At 43.8% G+C, this 27,130-nt stretch overlaps 1 protein-coding gene across 1 annotated transcript in view; it reads left to right on the top strand.

Annotated features, from left to right (window-relative positions):
* The first annotated feature begins 264 nt into the window (after positions 1–264).
* Positions 265–27,130, top strand: part of HIVEP3 (HIVEP zinc finger 3) — a 502,456-nt gene continuing 475,590 nt past the window's right edge. Inside the window, 2 exon segments of the mRNA XM_043993099.1 lie at positions 265–379; positions 1,805–1,917. The gene's annotated coding sequence lies outside the window, so the exon portion shown is untranslated.

The following is a 27,130-nucleotide window of genomic DNA, read 5'->3' as shown; positions in this document are numbered from 1 at the left end:
TGAGCTCAGGTCTGTGCTGGAGATGTTCCGGGGAGCCAGCCCTGCTCCTGATTGGCCCTTGGCATATCTGTTTGCGAGGAACCAGCCAATCAGTGGGATGGCCAGCTAGCTGGAGCGAAGACACATGAAATATGATAATTTTCTGCTAAAGAGCCCTGGAAAGGGGGAGGGAGGGAAGGAGTGTGTATGGGGAATGGGGAGGGGGGAAGGGATGAGGTGGGTGGGAAATAGAGTGGATTGCTCCATGATTCCAGTGGTGGGTCTGCCCGACAGGACTGGTCAAGGGAGAAAGAGGGCTCTGTTTTAACCAGAAGGCTAAGTGCTAAATGAACTTGCCTCAGGGGATGGCAGTGAGACTATTCCTGATGTGACAGCTCAGGTAAGAAGGTGATAGATGTGCATTAGGTGAGAAGCAAGCAACTTAGCTGTATGGGGGCTAAGTCTGCCACCAGTGCTTGATGCTATGCATAGATTGTAAGGGACGTCCAAAAAAAAAAAAAAAAACCCAAACCCCCACTTAACCTTGATTTTTATTTAGGGCTTTGTTTCTTTCTTCCTCATTGTCACCCTCAACCCTACAAATGCTGTTGGCATACAATGCCATGCAGACAGCTGAAGTCATTGGCAAATAGCTCTTTCTCTTGGGACGGGTCCCTGCGGTCCCCCTCCTATCTCCATCCTGCCCCTTCCCCAGCCTTACAAATCTGTCACTTTGACAGAGCTGTGGAGAATAGTAAAGTTGGACTCCTAAAGTCGGAGAGTCCTCGGGGTGGAAATATTAATTGCAAATTCTTGTGGCAAGGAGGTTTTTGGAGCAAGGACCCTGGCCCTGGAAGAAACTTCAATGTGGAAATAGATAGGGGAAATTCTTTAGCTTGAAGCCAGAAGGGCTCAGACAGGGCAAACCCTAGGAATAGAGTTTAACTGTGTGATGTCAATGGGCCACCCGTGACTTCTGTTTGGGCTCCATCACTCTGTGTTTCTGTAGCTGTCCTTGAGGGATGGGGAGCGTGGACCGCCATGTGCTGCTGTCAGCGGTGATGGATGGATGTGTGTGCTGTAGAGTTGTGTCATCTTAATTGTTTACATAACATGCTATTTTCTCTCTCAAAAGACACTGTCTGGGAAGGATGAAGGTGTGCATATTTTATGCTCATATTCTGCATGCATTTTAAAGGCATTGATAAGAGGAGCCCTGGAATCAGGGCAGTACACTATCTTCTGTCGGGCCCTTGTTTCCTGGGCCCTGAGTGACAGCTCTTCAGAAGTGATAATTGGTGTACTGTATCTTTAAAAGGTTAAAACCTCTTTCAAAAAAAAAAAAAGGCCTGGACTCATAGTGGAAAAGACAAGCGAGCTTCGGTTGGCTCTGGATTCAGAAAACAGCTGCTGATTAGATTCTGCGTCTGCAGGCTGAATTCATTCCGTGTTTTTCAGCAGCAGGAATTCGAGAGGGATGCTTCTGTTTGGGTTTCTGATCGTGATTTATATTTATTCAGAGGAATAACAGAGGATGGATTTGTTCCCGGCCGGAGCATGCTCACAACCAACAGGCTCTCCCATGATCCAACTGCCCAGTTTGGTGCTTTAATGTACATATCTGTTCACCGTTCATGTGTGTGGAGTCAGACACACATGCCTATGGGCATGCAGTTGTATGTGTGTGTGTATGTGTGTGTGTGTGTGTGTGTGTGTGTGTGTGTGTGTGTATGTCTGGGAGGGGTACACTCGCTCAGAGGATTATTTTTTTTTTCTAGCAGATTCCTTAAACGAGATTTTTTTTTTTACTCCTCACTTGAAACAGGTGTTAATGAAAAAATGCACACAATCCTGACAGATGGGACTGGTTCATGAAGGAGGGGACGGCCAGCTCAGTGTTTCAGAGACCACAGGACCAGCTTCCCATCCAGAGCAAAGGTAGGGACTCTGATTTTCTATTCCACAGCTGTGCCTCCTTTTCCTTTTCTTGGATTTATTTTTCTTCCCTTGCTGCCGCCACTGGGAAAATAGACTAGTGAGATGAGATTCCATTTTGTCCTTGCCTTTCTTATTAAAGGTGTCAGGTTTCAGAGACATTGAACTGTTTGTGTGTCTATTTGTGTGGATGGGTATAGGGGGGTTGGGGCAGACTGGGTTGTGTGTGTGTGTGTCTCCGTATTCCCTGGGTGGGCTGATCTCACTGTTCTGCATGGTGTGATGGGTGAGATTTGCAAGCCTCAAGTAACCTTAGTGGTGTCAATCAGCGTGCATCAGAACTGTAACCCTCTGTGTGCTGTGGCAGTGGTGGTGGTGGCGAAGCAGCAACCCGGGCTCTAGTGCTCGGCTTGCTGCCGTTGGCTCTCCTTCCTAATTAGCTTCAGCTGTTGGACACATGTACTGCTCCCAGGCAGCACCTGCATCTCCTTCTCCTGCTCCTGGGCTTTGCTTGGAGAATTGTTTAGGATGATTCCGGTGAGATCTGTCCCCTGCTTAGTTGCAAATGATTTCCCTATAATGCTCTGGAGCCAAACCCATCCCCAGCTTTTCCACCCTTGGAAAAAACCCCAATAACAACTTCCTTAAGGAAATCATAGTGTCGTCTTGCTTCCAATGAGGCTGTGTGTGGTCCAATTGGGTACTTCACCTGACTTCTGCAATATATTCTGTAGTCTCCTAAGGCCAGTAAGTTAGGTGATGATACATGGGTTCTAAGAGGCATTAGTTTACTCCGTCACGATTTTACAAAGATCCTCGATGGTGATCGAAAGAAGTCCTGTAAGACACAGGACCTGGATAGAAATGTTCTTGAGAGCACATTATGTGGTATGCCTGTGTCATCCAGAGAGATCAGTGCTCCCTTCCCCACTGAGCCCTCCTTGAACTTTGGTGCCTTGGTTAGGATGTGGCAGGCAGAGAAGATGCACTGGGGCATCTTTTCAGCCATGCCCATTATGGTACTTTGGCCACCTTTCTCTGCAGACTCTGGGCCTTCTGCTCTCTGGCGCTGATTGGCAGCTGTTTGTGGTTTTCATTGCCATTGTCCCCTTATCCAGGTCCTGGGTGTCACTTGCTGGACTGGGTCTGTATCTGGTGTGTGTCTGTGTGTGTGTGTGTGTGTGTGTGTGTGTGTGTGTGTAAGAGAGAGATGGACAGACATGCACATTTACTTTCACACTGAGCTCAACACTGCAAAACAGGTTCAAAACTGTGTGATTATGTAATCTAACATTATGTTCCAGATGCATGCTAAAATGTCACTTATATATTTCAGTCCCGTATCCCTTCCCCAAACAGAGAAAGTTTGGCCTTGTAATCTTGAATTTTCTTTTCATAATTTGGACTGGTGAAGAGAAGGACCAGTGGCAGTGGTGAGGAGAATAAGGATGTGTTCCCCAAGGGACTAATTTGAGGAACTTGGATCTTTAGGGTTTATAGGCAAAAATTCTACCCCACCTGAGTTCCTTTTGGACTGAGGATAATTCTCTGGGCTGCCCTCTCCTCCCCCTCCCCCAACCCCTTTGCAATAGGCCACTGTTCATCAGATCTTTCAGTGGGCACTCTCCCACCCATCGCTCCCCTACCTCTCTTCTCTGACCCCGGGGAGAAGGCTGAAGTCAACTCTGCAAGGCCTCATTTTATGACCCAGCTCAGAATTGGATTGGTGGATTGCTGTATTGGATTGGTGACCACCTAGTTCATCCTTGCAGTCCCTACTGGCCTTGTTCCATGATCACTAGAGGTTGCCTGGTCTCAATCCTGCTGGTTTCAGGGAAGCCTAACCCCAGCCACATCTCAAGGCTTTAAGCATCAGCAAAGTTGTTGAGCAGATTCTTTGTGCAGACTTTTGGTGGCAAGAAGCCATTAACTGGTATTGATTTAAAACCTGATGAGATTCCCCGCCTCCTTGCCCCCATTTGTCCAAAGCAGGAGAACTATTATCATCCAGAAATGAAAGCGCTCTTGTGACTCCACCTATCCTCGTGCCTGTCCAGGCTGGAGTTTCCCCATCAGTCTGACAAACTCTTCACCCCATAGGGGCATGGCAGAGAAGGCACTTTGTACACCACAAAGCCCTCTGAAAGCACAGGTTGGATTTTCTCATTCCTCCTGTGCAGTGCCCCTCTGATGCTTTGTTGTGGCCCGGATGTGGCCCTGGCTGGGCTCCCAAAGGTTCTGCCAATGGAGCTTCCTGCCAGGCTCGGAAGGCTTTGAGTATGGACCTGGCAACAGGGCTCAGCATCTGTCTGAGGCCTGGCCTCTCTGAGCATGGAGGCTAGTCATCAGAAGGTTGGCCACCCGCTGGTACGCTGTCAGCTACAACGACTTGTGAAATAGTCTCTAGGAGTGTGGTGGATACGTGGCACAGGTGTGGGGCCTGAGCCACCAGCCTGAGCAGGGCACAGGGCACCCCCCAGGAACCTATACTGCCTTCAGAGGAGAGGGAGTGCGGTGTGGGGGAGAGGGGACCAAACTGGGAGTCACGGGACTTGAGTTTGAACCCTAGTTCTGCCATGTTCCCTTTGTGTGGGCTTGGCCAAGTCACTTAAATTCCCTGTGCCTCAGTTTCCTCAGTTAAAAAGCAAAGGGCTTGGACTAGATAACTATTCAAATCTGCTCCGGTTCCAGATCTATGATCCTTTGATACTATGAGCAGGTTGTTATTCCCAGTGTCATGGAGTGATTGAGAGATGAAAGATACTTTCAAGGTCATCTAGTCTAACACCAAAGTGAACCCCTGGCAGCTAGGTAGCACAGTGGATAGAGTTCCTGGTCTGGAGTCAAGAAGACCTGAGTTCAAATCGGTCCTCCTTGGGCAAGTCACTTAACCCTGTTTGCCTCAGTTCCCTCACCTGTAAAATGAACTGGAGAAGGAAATGGCAAACCACTTCGGTATCTTTGCCAAGAAGACTCCAAATGAGGTCACAAAGAGTCGGAAACGACTGAACAACTTAACAACAAAAGTGAGCTCCAAGAAGAGGAACTGTCTTATTTAAGGTCGTACAGGTAGCAAAAGGCAGTCAGGGTTTGAACCTGGCCTTTTGTCTACAAGTCCAGTGCTCCATGCTCTTCTTATCAAAGGTGACTTCTACCTCCAAACATAGGCTCCTGGGATGCAAGGAATAATAACACATTCTTTTTGGTATCATAATGATGCTGGCAATGTAAACCGTTTGGTAAAACTTAAATCAATCACTGTGTGAATGTCAATTCTTCTTTTTCCTTGCATAATAGCAGTGCAGTGCCTGGAGAACTGAGGCATTTAGTTAGCATGTGGGGTCATTCAGAAGGGGGTAACCCAGTCTAGAGATGTGGATTTTTGCATTTAAAATAAAGGTTGTGCCTTCGTAGAATCATAGGCTGGGAGCTGGAAGGGGCCTTGGGACCATATGCTTGTTTTACAGATGAGGAGGTCAGAGGCTCAGGAAGGTTGAGTGATTTGGTCATTGTCACCCAGAATCAAGTAGCAGAACCTTGATTGAGACCCAGGTCATCCTAGGCTTTTTACTCTACCATGCTGCTCTAGGTCAAGGTTTCACAGTGTTGTTGGTGGTTTTATTGGAGGCAGAATCCAATATGTTCACCTTTGAGGACACATGTGAACTTCTCTGTGGATCTGTTGGATCAAGGGGCCAGTTGTTCTTCCATCTTGCCTGGGGTAGCTGCTGTTCAGTACAGCAAGGAGGGTTCAGCAGTCTGGGCATATTGCTTGAGAAGTGAGCTGGCTGTTGCTCCTATGTTTGAGTGTGTTCCCACCCCCCCACCCTCAGCACAGAGGGCACATCCACTCCTGAGCCATTCTGTCAGAAGAAGCCTTTCCCCATCACTCTAGCTGTCAGGGCCCCCCTTCTCAAATGGTCATTGATGTGGTGATCTGTTGGCATGTCATAATGCTTCAGTAGGACAGGCAGAAGGAAGATACAGTGGCTTTGAACTCCTGGCTGGGTTCAAGATCCAGCTCACAGGAAAATGGATGGTTGGTTCAACGAAAGGGACCTGTGAATAAAAGTTGTCTGAATAATCAAATGGACTTCACATTGCCTTCTTACCACCATAGAGATCCCCAGAGCACACTTTTCCTTCCTCCTGGGTGAACTTGAACTATCCCTTTCTCATCCCTTTCCCATTCCATTCTATCCCCTGGGGTTCTATAGACATAGTGGCATAGGGCCTGGGTTTGTACTTTCACTGATGTAGGGAATTCCCAGATGAGGACATTCCCTCCATGATCTAGGTCAGCAACTTCTCCACGATGATAGAGTTGCCGAGAGCAATAGTGTCAAACTTAAATGGAAAAACGTACTCTGAACTATACTTAAGTATCTCTGTGGGCCAAGTATTGGCTTAGAACATTATACATCTTTCCAGATTCCTTCTTTTATTAATATACCAATACATTAAAATCAGCTAGGAATTTGATTTGAATGTAGTTTGGGTTATGCCCGTGAGTGTTGTGGTTTGCATATGGGCAGTGGGCCATGTCTTTGACCCCTCTGCCCCACAGCAGTGATGGTATGTCTGATGGCAGAGAGTGAGGACCAAGATTTTGCGGCTTTGCGGATGGTACTCTGGCCACTGCTCCGTGTGATCTCTCACCCACCAGGAGTGTCCCAGCCAGTTTAAACTCTCCAAGGTGTGACTGGATGGGAGGAAGAAAAATCACAGGTCCAGCAGGATGGACCCTAGGGTTGTTCGTCAGGGTATCCAAGGTGTGGTCCCATCTCTTATGCTGTGGTTAATGTCTCTGTACTTCAGATTCTTCATTTGAAAAATGAGGGTGATATCCAGTGCCTTACCAACTGCATGGAAATGTTGTGATCGTGAAACTGGATTCATCGAAAAGCAAGGCGTTCTTTCCAAACGCGTGGATACTATATGGCAGTGTCTCATTCAATTTGGAATGAAGCTGTCGGGTAACTGTACCCATCCCAAACATGGCTGAGCACCAGGCAATAAAGAAAATGGCCTCTGAGCAGTCCAGTGAGATTCTGCCAAGGCCATGAGCCAAAACCTGTCAGACCCTTACTCAGAGCTTTTTTCTGCTCTTATTTTCTAAGTTTAATTATAATAACTTCCAAGCGATATATCAGTTAACTAACATCTTTAAGCATTTATGTGCCAGGCACTGGGCTAGATGCAAGAAATAAAAAGGCCAAAATAAAATGGTCCTCACCCTTAAGGAGTTTAAATTCTATCGGAGGAAATAATATAGGAACAATGTAAGTTTACATACAATAAATACAAGATGATTTTGGGGGAAAGGTCTAAAGAGCTGTAGGGTTGGGGTAAGACCTCATGGACGAAATGGTAAATGAGCTGGGCACTGAAGGAAACTAGTCATTCTAAGAGGCAGAGGTGAGGAGGGAAGGCATTCCAGGCATGGGGGACAGCCAGTGGAAAGGCCTAGAGATGAGAGATAGAGTATCCTGTGTGAGGAATAGCAAGAAGGATAGTTTGGTTGGGCCATAGAATGTGGGAAGGTAAATAATATATAACAAGTCTGGAAATGTGAGTTGGAACCAAGTTATTAATGGCTTTAAATGCCTAACACAGTAGTTTGTTTTTGATCCTAGAGGTAATAGGGAACCACTGGAGTTTATGAGCAAGAGAACGACATAATCATTAATTAATCAATCAATCAATCAATAATTATATAGCATCTACAATGTCCTAGGCACTGTACTAAAGGGATCCAAAAAAAAGAGAAAAGACAGGGCTTGTTCTCTATAAGTCATTAAGCATCTCCTACATGCCAAATACTGTGTTAAGCACTTTAAAATATGATATATTATGACATTTGATCCTCACAAGAACCATGGGAGGTAAGTATTAGTATCCCCATTTTACAGAAGAGGAAACTGAGGCAGACTGAGGTTAAGTGACTTACTAGGAATAATATAGATAGAAAGTTTTTGAGGTTGGATTTTGTCTTCTTGACTCCAAGCCCAGCACTCTATCCACTATACCACTTAGGTGTCTAATAACCAACATTCATATAGTGCCCACTATATTCTAGGCACTAAGCTAAGAGCTTTACAAATATTATTTCATAAAAACCCTGGGAGGTAGGTGCTATTATTATTCTCATTTTATAGTTGAGGAAACTGAGGCAAACAGATTAATTGATTTGCCCAGGGTCATACAAGTAGTAAGTGGCTAAGGCCAGATTTGAACTCCTCTTTCTTCCTGATCCCAGGTTTGGAGCTCCATCCATCCGCTTCACCACCTGGTTGTTGTCCAGTGCCTTATGCAGCTCCTCTCTCTGAGGTTCTAGGCTATGAACTGGGAATACAAAGCAATAGTCTGTGGAGCTTCCATTCTCCTGGGGGATTACTGTATCTAAACAGATCGGTACATATAGGATAACTCGAGTTGTCAGATACATTTGATATTTGTCTTTTCTACCTTCTCAGCATCAGTTGTTAGAGCTAATGACAGGGGGATCAGGAAAAGCTGAGATGTAGAAGCTAAGAGGTAGAGGTGGGGAAGGAGGGCATGTGCAAAGGCACAAAAGAAGTGGGAGATGGAATGTCAAGGTCAGGGAACAGTAAGAAGCCCATTTTGACTGGAAGGGAGAATGGTGGAAGGTGGAATAAATCAATAGGTACTTAATAAGCACCTACTATGTGCCAGGCAGAGTGCTAGGTGCCAGGGATATAAAGACAAAGGCAAAAGTCTACTTGCCCTCAAGGAACTTACATTCTAATGGGAGAGGGGACATGTTTTATAGGGGCATATATAAAGCATATCCAAGGGTAACCTTGGAGGAGGGGGAAGCACTAGCATCTGGGGAGGGGCCCAAGAAAGTCTCATGTAGAAAGTAATCTTTGAGCTGAGCCTCAAAAGAAAACGGGGGCGGGGCACAAAAGCACAGGGGAGAAGGAGTATTGTGCATGAGGAACAGCAAGAGGTCATGTTATGCTTAGGGGGCAGTAACAAGACTGGAAAGGTAGTCAGGGCCAGGCTGGGAAGGATTTTCAATGTCCTTTCCTGAAAAGAATAGGGAGCCACTGGGGTTTATTGAGTAGAGGAGTGATGTGATTAGATTTGAACTTCAGGAGCTATGCAGAAGGTAGAGTGAGTGAGGAGAGAATTGAGGCAGGGAGACCAGCTAGGGGACTATTATAATAGCTCAGTTTAGAGGTAATAAAAGCCCAAACTAGAAGGACAGCTCTATAAGTAGATATAGGGCGATGGATGCAAAGATGTTGTGGAGGTAGAAATGCCAAATATAAAATCATATAATAAAAAATTTAAATATAATTATAATATATTTATAAAATCCTTAGCACCTGTATAACAATAATAATATACCACCTGTAATGTACTTTGCAAATATAACATCTTTAAAGAGCTTTGCAAATAGCACTCATTCAAAGAACCATATTAGTGGCAGTGGTGTTGTTCTTTTTCTTATTATTATCAGTAAGATTTGACATGTGTGGATTGAGTGAGAGTGAGGAGTTGAGTATAAAACCAAGGTTGCAAGTCTGGGTGATTGGAAGGATGGTGATGCCCTCAATAGAAATAGGGAAATTCAGGAAAAGGGGAAGGTGGGATAAAGACAACTGGTTTGGGGCACATTAGATTTATTTGTTTTTTGGTTGTGAAATGAGGGTTAAGTGACTTGCCCAGAGTCACACAGCTAGTAAATGTCAAGTGTCTGAGGCCGGATTTGAACTCAGGTCCTCCTGAATCCAGGGCCAGTGCTCTATCTACTGAGCCACCTAGCTGCCCCAGACATGTTAGATTTGAGATGTCTAAGAGGCATGCAGTTTAGAATGTCTAATAGGCAGCTAATGATGAGAGAGGTTAAGGCTGGATATGTAGATTTAGGAGTTATAAGGTATAGAGATGATGATTAGATCAGGCAAACAAATGAGAGAATATATGAAGAAAAGAGAAACAAGAATGGAATCATAGAATTCTACTCACTGTCAGGAGGTGTGGCATGGATGATGATCCAGCAAAGGAGGCTGAGAAGGAGCTATGAGAGGAGGAAAACCAAGAGAGAGAGCCTTGTCCCAAAAACCCAGAGAAGCAAGAGTAACCAAGAGAAGAGTAGATCTAACAACAGTGCCTGGTGCTGCAGATAGGTCTTGACCAGGTGTTCTTTATCTCTTTTCTGTCATGGACTCCTTTGCAAATGTGGAGAAGCCTACAGATGGATCCCTTCTCAGAATGTTTTTAAGTGCAAAAAATAAAATACATCACAGGGGAAGTAATATTGAAATATTGTTATGTCTGTCTGTCCATCCTTCTGTTTGTCTATCCATCTATCCATCTATTTGTTTATCTGTCCATCCTTTTATCCATCCATCCATCCACCTACATATATATAACAAGTTCACAGACCTCATGTTAAAAAAAAAAGAACTTGAGGTTTAGTAATTAAGAGACCATTGATACTTTTGGAGAGAACCATTTCAGTTGAATAATGGAATTGGAAGTTAGTGTGTAAAGAGTTTAGTTGAGTGTGGGAGGAAGAGAAGGTGGAAGTTCTTAGGAATGTGGATCTAGAAGGGGAAGAGACTTCAGAGACCATCTACCTCAGCTTCCTCATTTTACATACAAGGTCCAGAGAGGCTAGGTGACTTTCCCCAGGTCACAGTGGTGGTATTTGTCAGAAAAAGAATTCAAAATTGAGACCTTTGACTCCAAATGCAGCATGCTAAGGAAAATGCTTTTGTCCATGCATCATGCCATATGAAAAGGTAGAGCACCCCCAGATTGTCAAGGGATTTAAATGCCAAAATAGAGGAGTTGATGTTTTATCCCAGGGGCAGTAGGGAGCCACTGAAGTTTCTTGGGCAAAGAAATGACCTATTCAGACTTTAGGAAGATTATTTTGGTAAGATGTGTAGAGGACAAATTGGAGAAGAGAGACATAGGAAGTTGGGAGTCCAAGTAGGAGGCTGTTGGCAGTAGTCTAGGTGAGAACTGATGAGGGGCTAAAATAAGATGGTGTCCATGTGAGTGGACAGAATAGGATAGACACAAGATATTTTGTGAAGGTAGAATGTATAAGATCTGGCAAGTGATTGAATTTTGGGGGGTGAGTGATACTGGAGAGTTAAGTAGCCCAAGTTTCCAGAAGGATGGCAGTGCCTGGGATAGATATAGGGAAGTTTGGACGAGGGGTGGTGGCTATAGGGGAGATGATAGTGAGTTCCATTTTATATATACTGAATCTGAGCCACCTTTAGGATATATACATGAATGTAATAGATCGTTTCTTGTCTTGTGATTTCACAGGTGGAGGGAATTTCCGGTGAGAAAATTTAAAAGAAAACAGAGGGAGGGCACAAAAGGACAGGGGAGAAGGAGTATTGTGCATGAGGAACAGCAAGAGTCCATATTATGCTTGGGGGGGGGCAGTGATATGTAACTAGACTGGAAAGGTAGGTTGGGGTCAGTGAGGAAATTCCCTCCACAAATACACACTGGCAGCTGTTCTGCAGTTTATAGTCAGAGAGTTGCCTGGCCCGAGAGGCTAAGTGACTTGGATCATACAGCCAGTGAACATCAGAGGAAGGACTTGAACGCAAGACTTCCTGACTAGAGACTGAAGTTCTATGCATTGAACCACACTGCCTTTTAATCAACTTGCCTGTTTATCAGCCTCCTTAGTTATTAGTGTGCTCTTCCATCTCCTAGAATGATCACTTAAATATTTCTGTAGCGGATAGAGTACTGGACTTGGAATCCAGAAAACCTCTGTTCTAGCCTCACCTGGGACTCTTTCTAGATACGTGGCCATGGGCGGTTTCCTCACCTGAGATATGGGTACACTAATACCAGTAGTGTCTACTTCCCAGAGCTATTGTGAGACTCAAATGAGTTAACACCAGTAAAGTATTTCACAAATTTTAAGTTGCCATAGGAGTGTGATCTATCACCATCATCATTGTGATTCTTGTGGAGCACGTTGAGGTCTAAGAAGCTCCTTCCTTACAATTTAAACTGTGCCGTATGTAGTCTGAAGAGCATTTTTTTCTCCATTTCACAGAGGAGGAAACTGAGGGTCAGAGAAGTTAACTCCCTCACGATTACACAGCTGGTGGGTGTCAGAGTCAGGATTTGGGCAGACTCCAACTTTAGGGCTCTTTCCAATACCCTGCATAGCCCCATCTCTTTCCTAAGCCCTTAATAGATTAGATGAAGCAAATTTAGAAGGGGGTAGGGTGGGGTGAGGGGAAAGGCTGCTTCAGGCAGGCCCACAGACAGCAGTGAGGAATGAGAGTCACAGTAGCAAGGGGAAGATGGAGAAGATAGGTTTAAAGCTGATATGAGAGTTCAAAAAGCATAATCTTTGAGTGTGTGGGACTCGGAGCTCTGTACCCCTCTGGAGGTCCTGTGAGCATACAGCACAACACACAGTAAATAATGGAGACTCGGCTTTACGGTCTTGAATCATTCAGGAAACAGAAACTTGTGGGCATGATATTCTATTTAAGAAGATGGTGTCGGGTTGGCGCAGTGGATAAAGCACCGGCCCTGAATTCAGGAGTACCTGAGTTCACATCTGGCCTTGGACACTTGGCACTTACTAGCTGTGTGACCCTGGGCAAGTCACTTAACCCCCATTGCCCTGCAAAAAAAAAAAAAAAGATGGTGTCATAGGATTTATAAAATTTCAGTTTGCCATCCTGGTGCAACGTTGATAAATGTTGATTGAATTGAATTGAATTGAATGGGTAAGCAGAGGTCAGGGAGATCATCTCTTCTGAAGGATTGCCTTCTCTATTTCACAGTAGACCTTCATTACCTCCCTCTTACCCATGCTATTGAAATAGTCTGCTTTTTGGTCTCTCTCCCTCTGGGGTCTCCCTTCTCCAGTCCATCCTCAACTCAACTGCCAAAGTGATCCCCCTAAATCACTGGTCTGACTGTGTTACCCCCTACCACCCCCACCTACCCCGACACATTCATTCTTGTTCTCTCTCTCTCTCTCTCTCTTTCTCTCTGTCCCCCTCCCTCCCTCCCTCCCTTCCTCCTCTTCCTCCTCCTCCTCCTCCTTCTTCTTCTTCTTCCTCTCTCTCTCTCTCTCTCTCTCTCTCTCTCTCTCTCTCTCTCTCTCTCTCTCTCTCTCTCTCTCTCTCTCCCCCTCCACTGGTAGAATACAATTCAATTTCATTTTGAAACAGCTTGGCTCCTTTCCACTTGTCCAGGCTTCTCATGCTTTACTCCCCTCATAGCATATTTGATCCAGAAGCATTGGTCGTCTTGCTCTTCCTCACTCATGATACTCCATCTGATTTCATGCCCTTTCATAGACTGTTCCCCATGCCTGGAATGCTCTTTCTCCTCACCTCCATATCCCAGCTTCCCTGAAATACCATCTTACATCCCATCTTCTGGAGGAGGCCTTTCCCAGTCCTGTTATTCCCCTTCACCTCGCCCCACTATTAGTACCTTCCCTCTGAGATCTTCTCCCATTTACACTGTACATATCTTCTTTGCACACAGTTGTTTGCATGTTGTCTACTCCATTGGAATTTGAACTCCTTGAGGGTGGGAACTGTGTTTTTGCCTTTATTTGCATCCCCAGTGCTTAGCACAGTGCCTGGTAGTGGAATAAGTGCTTACTAAATGCTTGTTGATTGATTGATTGATATAAAAGTCAAGGGTGGCATTAATGTTTTAATTGCCTAAATGTTATCATTAAAGTCTTAGCTATCTACAACACTCAGCTTTCCTGAACAATCTACTCCCCAAGGGCTCTGGACAGCCAAGGATTTATTGTAGAAACGTACAATATCCCCTTTCCCTACCCCCAGTCTCCTGTTCCCCTTCACCAGTTGGCATTAATGAAACCTTCAGGTCTCCTGGCTAAAATGGTCAGGGAACAATTGTAATGTCATCCTCAGCCAGCATCTATATTCCAACACTCATGCTGCTAGAATTGAGGGGAGGATATTCTAGCCTCAACCTGTCTCTTTCTGATATTCCAAGGAGATCTCCTCTCCTAATCACCTACTTGGCCACTTTAGTGCCATAGCTGGAAGAAGGCTCAGAAAGCACAGGGGAAAGTCATTCTCACCGAATCCTCTTGAGTCAGCATGCAGAGCATGGGCTCACTCATACCAATGTGCTCTTCTGTCATTAAAAAACAAGTGTGAGGTGTCATGGCAACCCCCACACTGAGCAGTGAGTGGTGTTTACTCAACTCTCTTCGCTGTAGATGCTCAGAACAGGGAAGCTATCCATATTGCATGAGCAGTGCAGATTCCTGGACTGTTGCTCAACTTGATTTGCTCACTTACCATCCTCCAGTCAGTCCCAAAGTAAAGGCAGTAGCAGAAATAATAGTGACAGAAGATGAACATTAAGAAATCTAAAGAGTCAGATAAATATAGGGTCTAATTAAAGGCCCCAGAAGTATCAATAAGTACAGAGATTTGCTTAATATCATTTTTATCAGCAACACCTGCTAAGAAGCTCTTGGATTGGTTACCATAACCGGTTATAATTCAATCAAGATGAGTGAAATACCCCCAAACTGGTTGCTTATCAATATGGAACCTTTGGGTTGTGACTGACTGATATTGACTCAATATGAAATAGAGTCAAGCACTGGTATGCCCAAGCCGTGGTCCAAAGCAAAACCTGGAGTATAACAAAGAGATCACAGCAGCACAGAATCACATATTTGGAAAGGACCTCAGTGGTGTTAGCATTTCCACATGCAGGTTCATTTCTCTTGTAATAAATCCAGTTGTAATTCATGTCTCATAGACTTATGATTTCCTTGGTTAGCGGTGGCTACCTAACAAAAATAATAGATAACATTTATATAGTGCTTATTACGTGCCAAGTGCCATGCTAAGTACTTTATAATTATTATCTTATTTGATCCTTACAACATCTCTGGGAGGAAGGTGTTATTATGATTTCCATTTTACAGTTGAGGAAACTGAGGCAAATGGAGGCTGAGTGATTTGACCAGGGTCACATAGCTAGTAAGTGTCTGAGGTTAGATTTCGATTCAGGCCTGTTGTTCTATCCACTGAGCCAGCTGCCCTACCCAAACCTCAAAGAATGCTCTATATGCTCGTCCTGACTCATACTCATCCAGATATTCTTAAAGACTTTTAGGTAATAGAACAGGGTAATAAAGAGGACATCGAAAGATTCTTGGGCATCATCAAAATCCTGGAGGTAGCTAGGTGACATGGTAGATAGACCACTGGGGCCGAAGTCAAGAAGACCTAAATTCACATCCAACCTGAGACCCTTACTAATTGGGTGACTCACTCAACTTTTGTTTGCCTCAGTTTCCTCAGTCAACAAATAGGGATAATAACAGTACCTCCCTTACAGGATTGTTGTAAGGATCAAGTAAGATAATATTTGTAAAGCACTTAGCACAGTGCCTGGCACATGGTAGGTGCTATATGAAAGCCTATTTCCTTCCTCTACTTTGAGATCAGAGGATTTCCAGTTAAAGATGATGGATGGGGGACAAGAGTGCCCATTTAAATCCCTTTTCTTCAAGATCTAGTTGAGAATGACTGTCACTAGCCCTTGTCAAAAAGGAACAGAGCTAGCAAATAGAGGAAGGGTAAAACATTTGGATGAGACAGAATTCTTGCTTTGTCTTTAAGTTGGTCCTGTGCCCTCACATTAAGGATCTGAAATGATGAGAGTGTCCCAGGATGTTTTATGAACATTCAGCAAAGAATGATCAAAGACCCAGTTTTCCATCCATCCATGTTGAGGAGCTGTTGATTTTCATTCCATGGGAGTTGTTCTTTTTCTGGATGAGATAGTATGAAATCAATTATAACTGTATTTTTTCATAAAAAGTCAAATCATGGGAATTTCAGAGGACCATCTTCCTCCTCCACTTCCGACAAATAACATTCACAAGGATTCTTCTACATTGACCCTTTCCCCTTATAGATAAACTCCTTCTAGTATTTGTATGAGTTTAGAACACAGTAGAAATGATTCTCCCTGACCTTGCACTAGAAGAGCAACAACATAAATCTTTACATGAGGGTTTCTTTGATACCACAAAAGCCTTGACTGGTAACTGTGAAATATGAGGATCATCCAGAAGAAGGAAGGATGTCTATACTGACCTCTGCTTGTCCATTCAATTCAGCTCCATAAACATCGATCAAATTCTTCCTAGGAGTCAGATGCTATTCTAGGTACTGAGAAGTACATAAAGGACAAAATGAAATGACCCCTATCCTTTGGGAGCTTATATTCGACAGCATGGTCTCTAGATTCCATGTTGGCATCACCCTAGTAATGGAACCTGCACCATTCCCATAAAGGGGAAGACATAAGTGATATAAAACTCTCTTATTATTGGATTTTCTCTTATACCTTGCTATGGTGTGTTCTTTCCTGCTAGTATGCCTCCTGCCAGGGTAGAATTATCTTATATCTTTGAAGGGAGAGGGGCATTTTTGTGTAGTTGTTTTTCAGTTGTGTCTGACTCTTCCCCCTTTGGGGTTTTCTTGGCAAAGATACTGGAGTTGTTTGCCATCTCCTTCTCCAGCTCATTTTATAGATGAGGAACTGAGGCTAACAGGGTTAAGTGACTCAGCTAGGGTCACACAGCTAGTAAGTGTCTGAGGTAAGAGTTGAACTCGGGTTTCCTGGCTCCAAGCCCAACACTTACTATATCACTTAGTGAAAAGTCAGCAGTTAGAGAACATAGGGAAGTGGGCAGGGCTGGCAGCTGGGCCAGGATAGTCATGACGTGTTTTTTGGACTCAGTTTGTGTTAGTCATTCTAGCTCTAGGAACGGCTTGAGAGCTAATGTGGGACTGGAGATATCCTCAGGTTGGGGATATCATAGGGGGACTGAAGAGGGAAACTGGAAATGAAAGTGGGACCATTTTAGGAACTGGGAGAAGCAAGACTGTCTTGTCTGGAACTGTCTCCAGGGATCATGGCTCTTGGATTATAGAGTTGTTTTTTGGTTTGGGTTTTGGTTTTGGTTTGGTTTGGTTTGGTTAAATAGTAAATTCCATACTTATGTGTTGGGTGGATGGCATCAGCTTTAAGAATGGGCTACTGTGGATGGCTGATTCTGGGAAAATAAGTGGGGAACTCTATGTCATCTCTTTCTCCTCAGCAAACTCTGTTCTTCATTTCTGGTTAGATTAAAGGTAACAATTATCTCTTTTCTATAGCACTTCAATGTTTGCTAAGTGCTTTACGGACTACTGGGTTGTGTGACCAACAAGATGGTGGAATAGATATCTTCTTCAGATCTTTACAACCTCTAAAAACCTTTCCAAAGTAGGAATTATGCATAATATATAAAGCAATTTGAGATGTCTACATGGTCTTGGACACTAAAAACCTTAAACAAGGTAAAAACCTGATGAACTAACAACAGAGGAGGGCAACTCCTAACCCCTAACTCACTTGCTTAGCACCCCTCCCCTATGGCCCATTATACTGCCAGAACTATACAAGCCAACCCCCAGGCTTGCAATAGAATTGTGTTCTACCCTCCTTGCCCCAATGCCACAGAAAACCAAAAGTCAGGAGGATATCCCTTCTAGGACAACAGTATGGCAGTGGTCTGCACTGTGGCAGAACTCAGCCAGAAAATGGAGGAAGAGAGAGAATTGGGATAGGAAGGACACCTGTTTATGGCTATGTGGCACACCACCGTGCCTGAGGGAAAAGAGCCTAGCATTCAGCTGGGCCCAATTCTGTCCCTGCAGGAGTAACTGTCTTGGGGCAGAGAATGAGGCCAGTGAATGTGGATTGCCCAATGTGGGAAGGAGGTTGAGCCAGCTTTGAGGTACAACCTCCAGGAAAACCTCACTCATGAAGTGTTCCCCTCATTCTTTTAGCTCTCCTCACCCTGTGGTCCTCCTTCCTCTATTAAGGTGTAAGCTCCTGGTGGGCAAGGACTGGATGGATTGCTTCTTCTTATCTTACCAGAATTCAGCCCTCTGCCTGGACTATATTAAGTAGGCAGTTAAGAAATTCTTTTATCTATTTATCTGTTTATCTTCTGAAAAACAAAAGCACAAACTAAAACCTCCCCACCCAATCTTGATCTTATCTTTTATTAAACATCTCTCTGTGCATTGCATTAGATGCCATGGATACGAGGACAGAAGTGAAGGAAATACAAATAATTTCAGGAAAAAAAGTGAGGCCTAGCCGCTATAAGGGTTAAAAAAGATTTCTTGAAGGAAGTTGTGTCTGAATAAAGCCTTCAAAAAAGCTAAAGATTCTAAGAGGTAGAGATGAGGAAAGTGTGTGCCAGACACAGGGGAAAATAGCACGGAGGTGGGAAATGCTGAGTACAGGAAAGAGCTGAGTACAAGAGTATGAGAAAGATTGGTCAACAAGACCAATTTGGACGGAACATAGTGTTTATGAAGGGGAGTAATAAGAAATAAGTTCAGAAAGGTAGGCCATTGTGCTAGGAAGGAAGAAGAACTTTGTCCTGGCCTAAGCCAAGGGATTTTTGGTTGATAGCGGAAGGGAATGAACATTTATATAGTATCTACTAGAGGCTGGCTCAGGCAATAGAGTACTGGACCAGGAGTCAGAAAGACCTGAGTTCAAATGTGACCTTAGCTATGTGACCCTGGGCAAGTTACTTAAGCTCTGTTTGCCTTAATCCCCTAGAGAAGGAAATGGCAAACCACTCCAGTATCTTTGCCAAGAAAACTCTATGGACAGCATGATCCATGGGGTCACAAAGAGTTGGATATGACTGAACAGCAACAACAACGTGCCAGGCACTGTGCTAAGTGCCTTTTTGTTTTTTATAATAACAACATTTTATTTATTTTTATTTTTTCTTTAATATTATTTTATTTTTTCCAGTTACATGTAAAGATAGTTTTCTTTTTTTTAAAGATAGTTTTCAACATTCGTTTTTATAAGATTTTGAGTTCCAAATTTTTCTCTGTTCTTCCCTTGCCTCCCCCCCTCCCCAAGACAGCAAGCAATCTGATATAGGTTTTATATATATATATATATAAAATCACATTAAACTTATTTCCACATTAGTCATGTTGTGAAAGAAGAATCAGAACAAAGGGGAAAACTTCAAGGGGAAAAAAAACAAACAAAAGAAAAAGTAAAAAGAGTATGGTTCAATCTGCATTCAGATCCCACAGTTCTTTTTCTGACTGTGGAGAGAATTTCCCATCATGAGTCTCAGTGCTTTTATAAATATTATCTCATTTTATCCTCACAGCCACTTTGAGAGGTAGGTACTGTTCTTATCACTCTTTTACAGTGGAGGAAACTGAGGTAGACAGCGGTAATGTCACTTCCCCAGTCATACAGCTATTAAGTTTCTAAAGCTGAATTTGAACTTAATTCTTTTTGACTCCAGGCCCAGTGGTCTATCCACTGCCAATGGGCTACTTCCAGTCAGGGCACACTGCTGTCTTAGAGAGGAAAACCTTTAGCAGGATGGTTGAGGGTTCAAATTTGATGGCTATTTCCCTTCACTTGGGGGTAAATCTTTACAGAAACTTCTCTGTTTCTACTGAGTAGGTGATAGAATATTGAACTTGGAGTAAGGAAGGCTTGAATTCAAATCCCCACTCAGACATTTACTAGCTGGGTGATCCTGAGCAAGTCACTTAACCCTTCTTATTAGACACAATAATGCCATCTTTCTCACAGGCTTATTGTAGGGATGAAATGAGATCATATATTTTGTTTTGTTTTGTTTTGTTTTGTTTTTTAGTGAGGCAATTGGGGTTAAGTGACTTGCCCAGGGTCACACAGCTAGTAAGTGTCAAGTGTCCGAGGCCGGATTTGAACTCAGGTACTCCTGACTCCAGGGCCAGTGCTCTATCCACTGCGCCACCCAGCTGCCTCCAGTGAGATCATATTGGTAAAGTGCTTTGCAAACCTTAAAGTGCTACGTCAATGCTAGTTATTATTGTTGTTATATTTTTCCTTCCCTATTTTTGTCTCTTCTCTGACTCTGCCCTTAGCAGCCACTGTCCCTTTCCCACAAAGGCTGCAGCAGCGGAAGGTGTTATCTCAGGCAGAACTCATGTTCATGGAAGTAAAAATGACTCCCCATGCCCCCTTTCTGTGGGCTAAGCTGCTCTAGGGCCCAACAGTCTTTTATCCAAGGCAGGAGCCCGACGGGCTGCTCTCCTGTCCCCCCCCCCTTCTGCTCTAGACATTCTGGGGGAGAACCTCCAGAAAGAGCCTTTTTCTTGGCCCTGAAGAGGTGACCCCTGCCCTTCCGGAGTCGGTGTAATTCTTGGAAAGGTGCACCTTCCCTTCCCTCTAATTTATGCATGCCTTCTGTCTATGTGATGGAAGCGGCAGAGGGAACCGATGAGAGATCCCTGTAGGCTTGCCAAGCTTCTCTTGTTCTTGGCTATTCTGTAAGATGTCTGCCCATCTGAGGCAGGTGGAGGACAGGCTGCTCAGCTCAGTCACCAGTCCCACGGGCACTGAAACACGAAGGCTGGAAATGCCCAGAATTCAGAGACGAAGTCGCCCCTGCGAGGAGGGAGTTGGCAAATGTTCAGAAAACACAAGAAGATGGGGCTGCTCATACAAAGATGGCATCCATCCACCCATCCATCAATCAAGGAAGAAAGCCTTTATTTAGTGCCTACTGTATGCCGGGCCAATGCCAGGTGTGGAGTGATGCAGAGAGGACTGGCCTTCGAACAGGAAGGAAGTCCTGGGTTTGAATACAGCCGCTGGAATTGCTCACTAGCTATGCGACTGTGGCCAAATGGTGACTTTTCTTGAGCTTAGTTTTCTCATCTGTAAGATAGGGATGCTATTAATAATTGTGGTACCTGCCATATGGGGTTGTTGTGAGGCCCAAATGAAATAATGTATGTAAAAGTACCCTACAAACTTGAAAATGCTATTATTAATAAGAGTAGCTATGAGAGGATGAGGACAGATCATTGGTCCTGGAGTCAGTGAGGAAGAACTGAATTCGAATCTTGCTTTAGACACTTAATAGCTGCGTGACCCCAGGGAAATCACATGATCTCTCTTTGTCTTTATTTATCCACAGAATGATGACAATAATAACACACACCTACCTCCAGGGGTCTCATGGAGCTCAAATGAAATAATATTTCTAAAGTACTTTTCAAGCCTTAAAGTTCTCTATATAAATGCTAACTACAATAATAACTATTATTTTATTGCTATTATTACTACTATTTCTATTGTTGGGAGCCTTGATCCCTAATGTCTAAGTTTCTGCATTTGTCCATACACCATCAAGGTTTAGGAACCAGCAATTGGGCCCTTTTGGCTGGAAAGCAGAGTTCATGACAGAAGGCAACGGGAAATAAGCCTGGTAACCCAGAGTCGTGGGGTGAAGCCCTTTAAATGTCATAGATGTGGGGCAGCTAGGTGGCACAGTGGATAAAGCACTGGCCCTGGATTCAGGAGTACCTGAGTTCAAATCCGGCCTCAGACACTTGACACTTACTAGCTGTGTGACCCTGGGCAAGTCACTTAAACCCCATTGTCCCACCCTCCCAAAAATGTCATACACATAGAGTTTGTATTTTATTCTAGAATTGGTAAGGAGCTATGGAGATGTTTGAGCAGAGTAGTCATGGATGGTATTCCTACAATCAGAATTCTTGATCCAAAGGTCCCTCTGACACAGGTCGTAAGTCTGAGAATGCTGCTCTATTATGACACTGTTCTTTAGGGAATGACATTTGTGCTTCCTGCAAGCTCCCTAAAAGTAGGTAGACACTGAGGGCTGGTGCAAGACTGTTTTAGAGGTGAAAAGGTGACTTATGGACATTGAGGAGTTCATAGGCCCTGGCCTCCCAGCAGGGGTATTATTAGTTTTTCACCCTCTGGTTGTCAACCACATTGGCAATATTGTGGTCAGTGTGAGTTGAAGCATTCTAGGAAGGATGCTGATAAACTGAAGTGTGCCACTGGGCTTAGCATGGGGTATACAAAAAAAGGCTAAAGGGGCAGCTAGGTGGTACAGTGGATAGAGCACCAGCCCTGGAGTCAGGAGTACCTGAGCTCAAATCCGGCCTCAGACACTTAACACTTACTAGCTGTGTGACCCTGGGCAAGTCACTTAACCCCAATTGCCTCACTAAAACAAACAAACAAAAAGGCTAAAAATTGTCCCTGCCTTTAAGAAATTTACATCATAATGTGGAGAGACAACATGTATATACAGGATACATGGTAGCTAGGTGGCACAGTGGATAGAGTAGAGCATGGAGTCAGGAAGACCTGAGTTCAAATCCAGCCTGGGCAAGTCACTTTACCTTGTTTGCATCAGTTCCTCATCTGTAATAAGGAAATGGCAAACCACTCCAGTGTCTTTGCCAAGAAAATCCCAAATGGGGTCATGGAAGAGTCAGACATTACTGAAAAATGACTGAACTGAACTAATCCAGGATACATCCAAGATAGAAAGTAAATCATCTAAGGGGAAGGCACCAGAAGCTGGGAGGGACCATGAAAGGCCTTCCATAGAAGGTGACATTTAAGCTGATCCTTAAAGGAAACCAGAGAAGGGAAGAAGCAGAACATTTGAGGTATAGGGGACGGATGGTACAAAGGCACAAGATGGGATATGGAATGACATGTGCTAGGAAGCTTAGCCCAGTGAAGCCCCATTTTAGAGTGCATGGAGGAGAGGCCATAAAGAGAGGAAGGCACCATGGTACAAAGACCTTTAAATGCCAAAGGACTTTATATTAGATCCTGGAGAAAACAGGGAGCCACTGGAACTCAATGAGCAAGAAGTCGACATGATGAGATGTATGCTTTAGAAAAGAACCTTGGCAGGTGAGTAGAAGGCACACCAGGGAGGGGGAAGACATGAGACATGGAGACCAAACAGCAGGCTTTTGTAACAATCTAGGTGAGAGCTGCTGGGGAATCTACCAGGGTGGTGGATGCGTGAGTGGAGAGAAGGAAATGTACACAAGAGATGGTGAGGAGGTAGAAATGACAAGCTTTGGAAATGGATTGCTTATTTGGAGTGAGTGAGAGTGAGGGATCAGGGCTGAGAGTGAGGTTGAGGGTCTAGGTGAGGGTGTATATAGACTCAGATACTTAAGAGAGGGATGGGACTGTGACTGATGCATCAATGGAAGAATCTGGTGATGGTTATCCTAAGAAAGAGAAAATGTCAAGGGGGCATGATAGACTTCTTCAAGCATCTGCAGGGCTGTTCTACTGAAGAGATGTTCTGGGGGTTTTTCTTAATTCTAGAGGATAAAACCAGGATTCATGGATTGATCAATGGTTGAAAATTTAATTTTTAGAAGGAGGTAAGTAGAAACCTCCTGACAGTTAAAGAGATTCAAAGGTGGAATGAATTCTCTATCATGGGAGGACTTTAATTGGAGTCTGAATGACCATTTGCCAATAATATTGTATGGAATCATAGGATTGGAAATGTAGAGATAGAAGGGACCTTAGAGGCTTTCTTGTTTATGTAGGGATTGGATTGGGTAGTTCTTGGGAATCCCTTTCTGCTCTGAGATTCTGGGATTTCATGATTCTTTTTTAATCTCCTAGGCTAAAAATGATCTCTCCATTCTCTCAACTCCATAGTTGAGAGCATTTTTTAAATAGCATCTTTTAAAATTGCCTTATAACACTCATTATTAAGGTTACTTCTTCGTCAGTTGTTAACTCACAATAGCAAGGTGTGGCACAATGGATAGAACATTACCTCTGGAGTCACAGAAGTTGGGTTCAAATCACTTAACCTCCTTAGGCTTCATTTTCCTTATCTGTAAAATGAAGAGGAGATTGTACTAGATGGCCCCTAAGATTTTTTTTATAGCTTTCACCTTATGATCTTTTGAATTGAATCTGTCTCTTTTCTCTTGCTAAGTAGATAGATAAAGCGTTTATTAAGTACTTACTGTGTTCTGGTAGCTAGGTGGTACAGTGGGTAGAGCGTTAGCTATGGAGTCAAGGACCTGTGTTCAAATCTCACTTCAGATACTTCCTGGCTGTGTGACCCTGGGCAAGTAACTTAACCCCAATTGCCTTAAACATCTGGGGCCATCTCTGGTCATCCTGACATACTTTTTGCCACTGGACCCAGATGGCCCTGGAGGAGGGAGTGAGGTTGGTGACCTTGAAGAGACCTAACTTGCTTAAATTCAATTCACTGCAAGTCACAACATCACCCCAATGTCATGGTCCTCTTCCAGAATGAAGGACAAACAACAACTGATGTGAAGTGACAGGAATACAAATTACAAGCAAGCAAGATCATCACTACCCTCTAGGAGCTTATAGTACATTTTATTACAAAGTATATTGGAGGTCAATGGCCAGAGTTTGGGCAGCATGGTGAGATGACCAGGAAGTGATGAGGGTGCTTATTTCCAGGCAACATAGGGTAAAAGCTAACCTGACTGAGTATACTGAAATGTAAATTGATTTCCCTATGGTTATGTGGCCAATGTGTGCAAGGCAGAACCTGAACTCATTTCTTCTGTAAAAACCTACCTCTGGTGCCTCTATGATTATTTAGCCACGTTGTTCTGTACATTCCTGTCAGAAGAAAATAGATATAAAATAATATTTGTGCAATTCTTCCTTCATCATCATCCCATCCCCCTCTGATATTTCTATTTTTCCTCAATAAAGATTTTTAAAACTGAAAAAAATAAAGCTAACCTGAATAAGAGCTCTAGGGGGCAGAGAAGCTCTAGGGGCAGCTCTAGGGGCAGAGACTAAGCTTTTGATGGCAGAGAGAGGGGGAGGACAGCCAGAATGGAGGTGGCATGATAAGAAAATGGTGTATGGGAAGTAAGTGGATTGTGAGCCCCACAAATATGGGTGCCATGTTGTCTTTATATCCCCCATACTGCCTCCCAGAGAAACCAGGCCCAGGACCTTGTGCACAACAGGTTGTCTGTACAGTCATTGAATTGAATTGGTTGAATCTGAGCATCTCTCTTCTTGAAAATGAAAGTGTCCAAGAGTAGAAAGCAGGTGGTCTAAGCTATTGTCCCTGTTGCTTCAGGTGTGCCCTGCCCAATGCAGAATGATGCCACCAGGGCATCAAATGAATTCCTTTGGCTCAAAGAACAGAACCAGCTTCTTTGCCTGTCAAAATATCTCTTTCAGCTTTGACCTCCATAGACAGGCCCTGGATAGATATTGTGCTCATTTAGTGCTATCTGAGCAATGGTGAAGGGCCCTTCCTATGAATGAGTGTATTCCAGATTAGCTTGAGTCATTTTGTATGTGCCAGTGGTTCAGGATTTATGAGCATGTGGTTCTACTCTCTCTCCTGACCTATCAGCCTTAAAAGTCTGTGTTGGACAGTTTGAGATGAAACAGTGATAATAATTCATGTTTTACATAGGATTTTAAGGCCCCAGTGCTGCTAAGCTTAGTGTCCAGAACATAGTAAGTGCTTAATAAATGCTTCTTGACATAAAAACAAAGCAGAGAAGCTAAGAGATGGCTTCTTTCTCCTTCCTGATCAATGAGGAGGACTAAATTTCCAAAAACGTTCATGATAGGCAGACAAGGAAGGGGGAATTCTGGGTTTGGTCTGACATTTACTCTAGATTTTGGGTGAGATTTCAAAGATTAAGAAAAAGTGGAATTAATTAGTCAGAAAGCATTGATTAAGCCCTTACTACATGCCAGGCCCTATGCTAACCTCTGCATAGAAAGAAAGGCAGAAATAACCATCTCTTCACTCAAGGAGCTCAAATTTTATTGTGAGTATGAATAACCAATAACATAAAAATAACTAGGTATATACCATATATGTACATATATATGGTTTGTATCTAGTTATTTACAAGTTATTTGTGTTATTCATATTCACAATAAAATATATATATACACACATATATGTGGTTTATACCTAGTTATTCATGTTCTCATACATGCATGCATGCATGTGTGGGAGGGTGTAGGGGTGACAGGAGTGAGCAAGAAAGGCTTCCTGTAGGAGGTTGGCTTTGCGATGAGTCTCAAAGGAGGCTGAAGAAACTAAGAGGTAGAAGTGAGGGGACAGAGCATTCCATTCTACTCTGTGAAAATGGGGGCAGTGAGTGAAAAGCATAGATTGGGAGATGGAATACTCTGTCCAAGGTACTTCAATGTACCAATGTAGCTGGACTGCATAGTTCACAAGCAGAGTAAAGTGCTAGAAACCAAGCAAAGAAGAAAGGGGCCAAGTGATGAAGACCTTGAAACGCCCAGAGTACTTTGTACTTGATCTTGCAGAAAACAGGGAGCCATTTGGAGCCCCATGAGAGCGACATGGTCAGCCCTATGCTTTAGAGAGATCATTTTGGCAGCTGAGAAGATGTATTGGAGTGGGGAGAGACAAGAAACAGTGAGGCCATTTAGAAGGCCATTATGGTAGTACAGACAAGAGATGATTAGGGCCTGAATGAAGGTTTGACAAGGAAATTAGTTCAGATCACTCAAGAGCAAAATCCTAGTGCTGCAAGCCTCACTGCTTCCAATGAGGAAGGAAATGGAGAAGTACGTCTGGATAGGTGTCCAGCTTGACCATTCTGTGATTTTTTAACATGGTTGCTTCAGGCCAACAATTGGGACCAAGCCAGACTTCAAGGAGGCAGTACCTTTGTGCCACATAAGTTGCCAACCCCTTTGTGGGGGAACAAGGATGACCAGGCTAATTTGCTTTGGATCACATTTCGTTTAGATCGGTTCTTAATAAAAGCTTTCTGATGATGGCGATGATGTCAGCATTTCTTTTGTGGGCATTCTTTACAGAACTTTCTTGACCTTTCTTGTTTTCCTTGTCACCCTGATGGAGGAAGATTATAGAGTGAAGAAGTTCTCTCTCATCTCATCATTGCCTATTCTGCCTCAGTCCTCAGCCTAATGGCTGCCATCTTTTCTTGGGTCTGCTTTCTGTACATGAAAGGAATCTGAGTAAGCTTTCAATGCACAAAGTGAGGTAATTACCAAGGTACAAGAGGTAATTGAGGCAATTACAAAGTGTGCCAGGAGGGCAGAAAACCAATCTGACTCGGCCATGAGGATGCAGGGAGACCAAACAAATGCTTAGACGTCATCTGAGGACAGAGACCACCTGGGAGTAGAGCAGCAGCACCAGTGGCAGCAGCTGCAACCCGATTTCATTTTGTATTTCCTCTTTCTTTGTCCTATAGCCCAACGTGGGAGAACAAAGGCAATTTTT

The sequence above is a fragment of the Dromiciops gliroides genome, chromosome 3 (assembly GCF_019393635.1).
Source record: "Dromiciops gliroides isolate mDroGli1 chromosome 3, mDroGli1.pri, whole genome shotgun sequence".
NCBI classification, from domain to species: Eukaryota; Metazoa; Chordata; class Mammalia; order Microbiotheria; family Microbiotheriidae; genus Dromiciops; species Dromiciops gliroides.
This window is presented reverse-complemented; position numbering and strand designations above follow the sequence as displayed.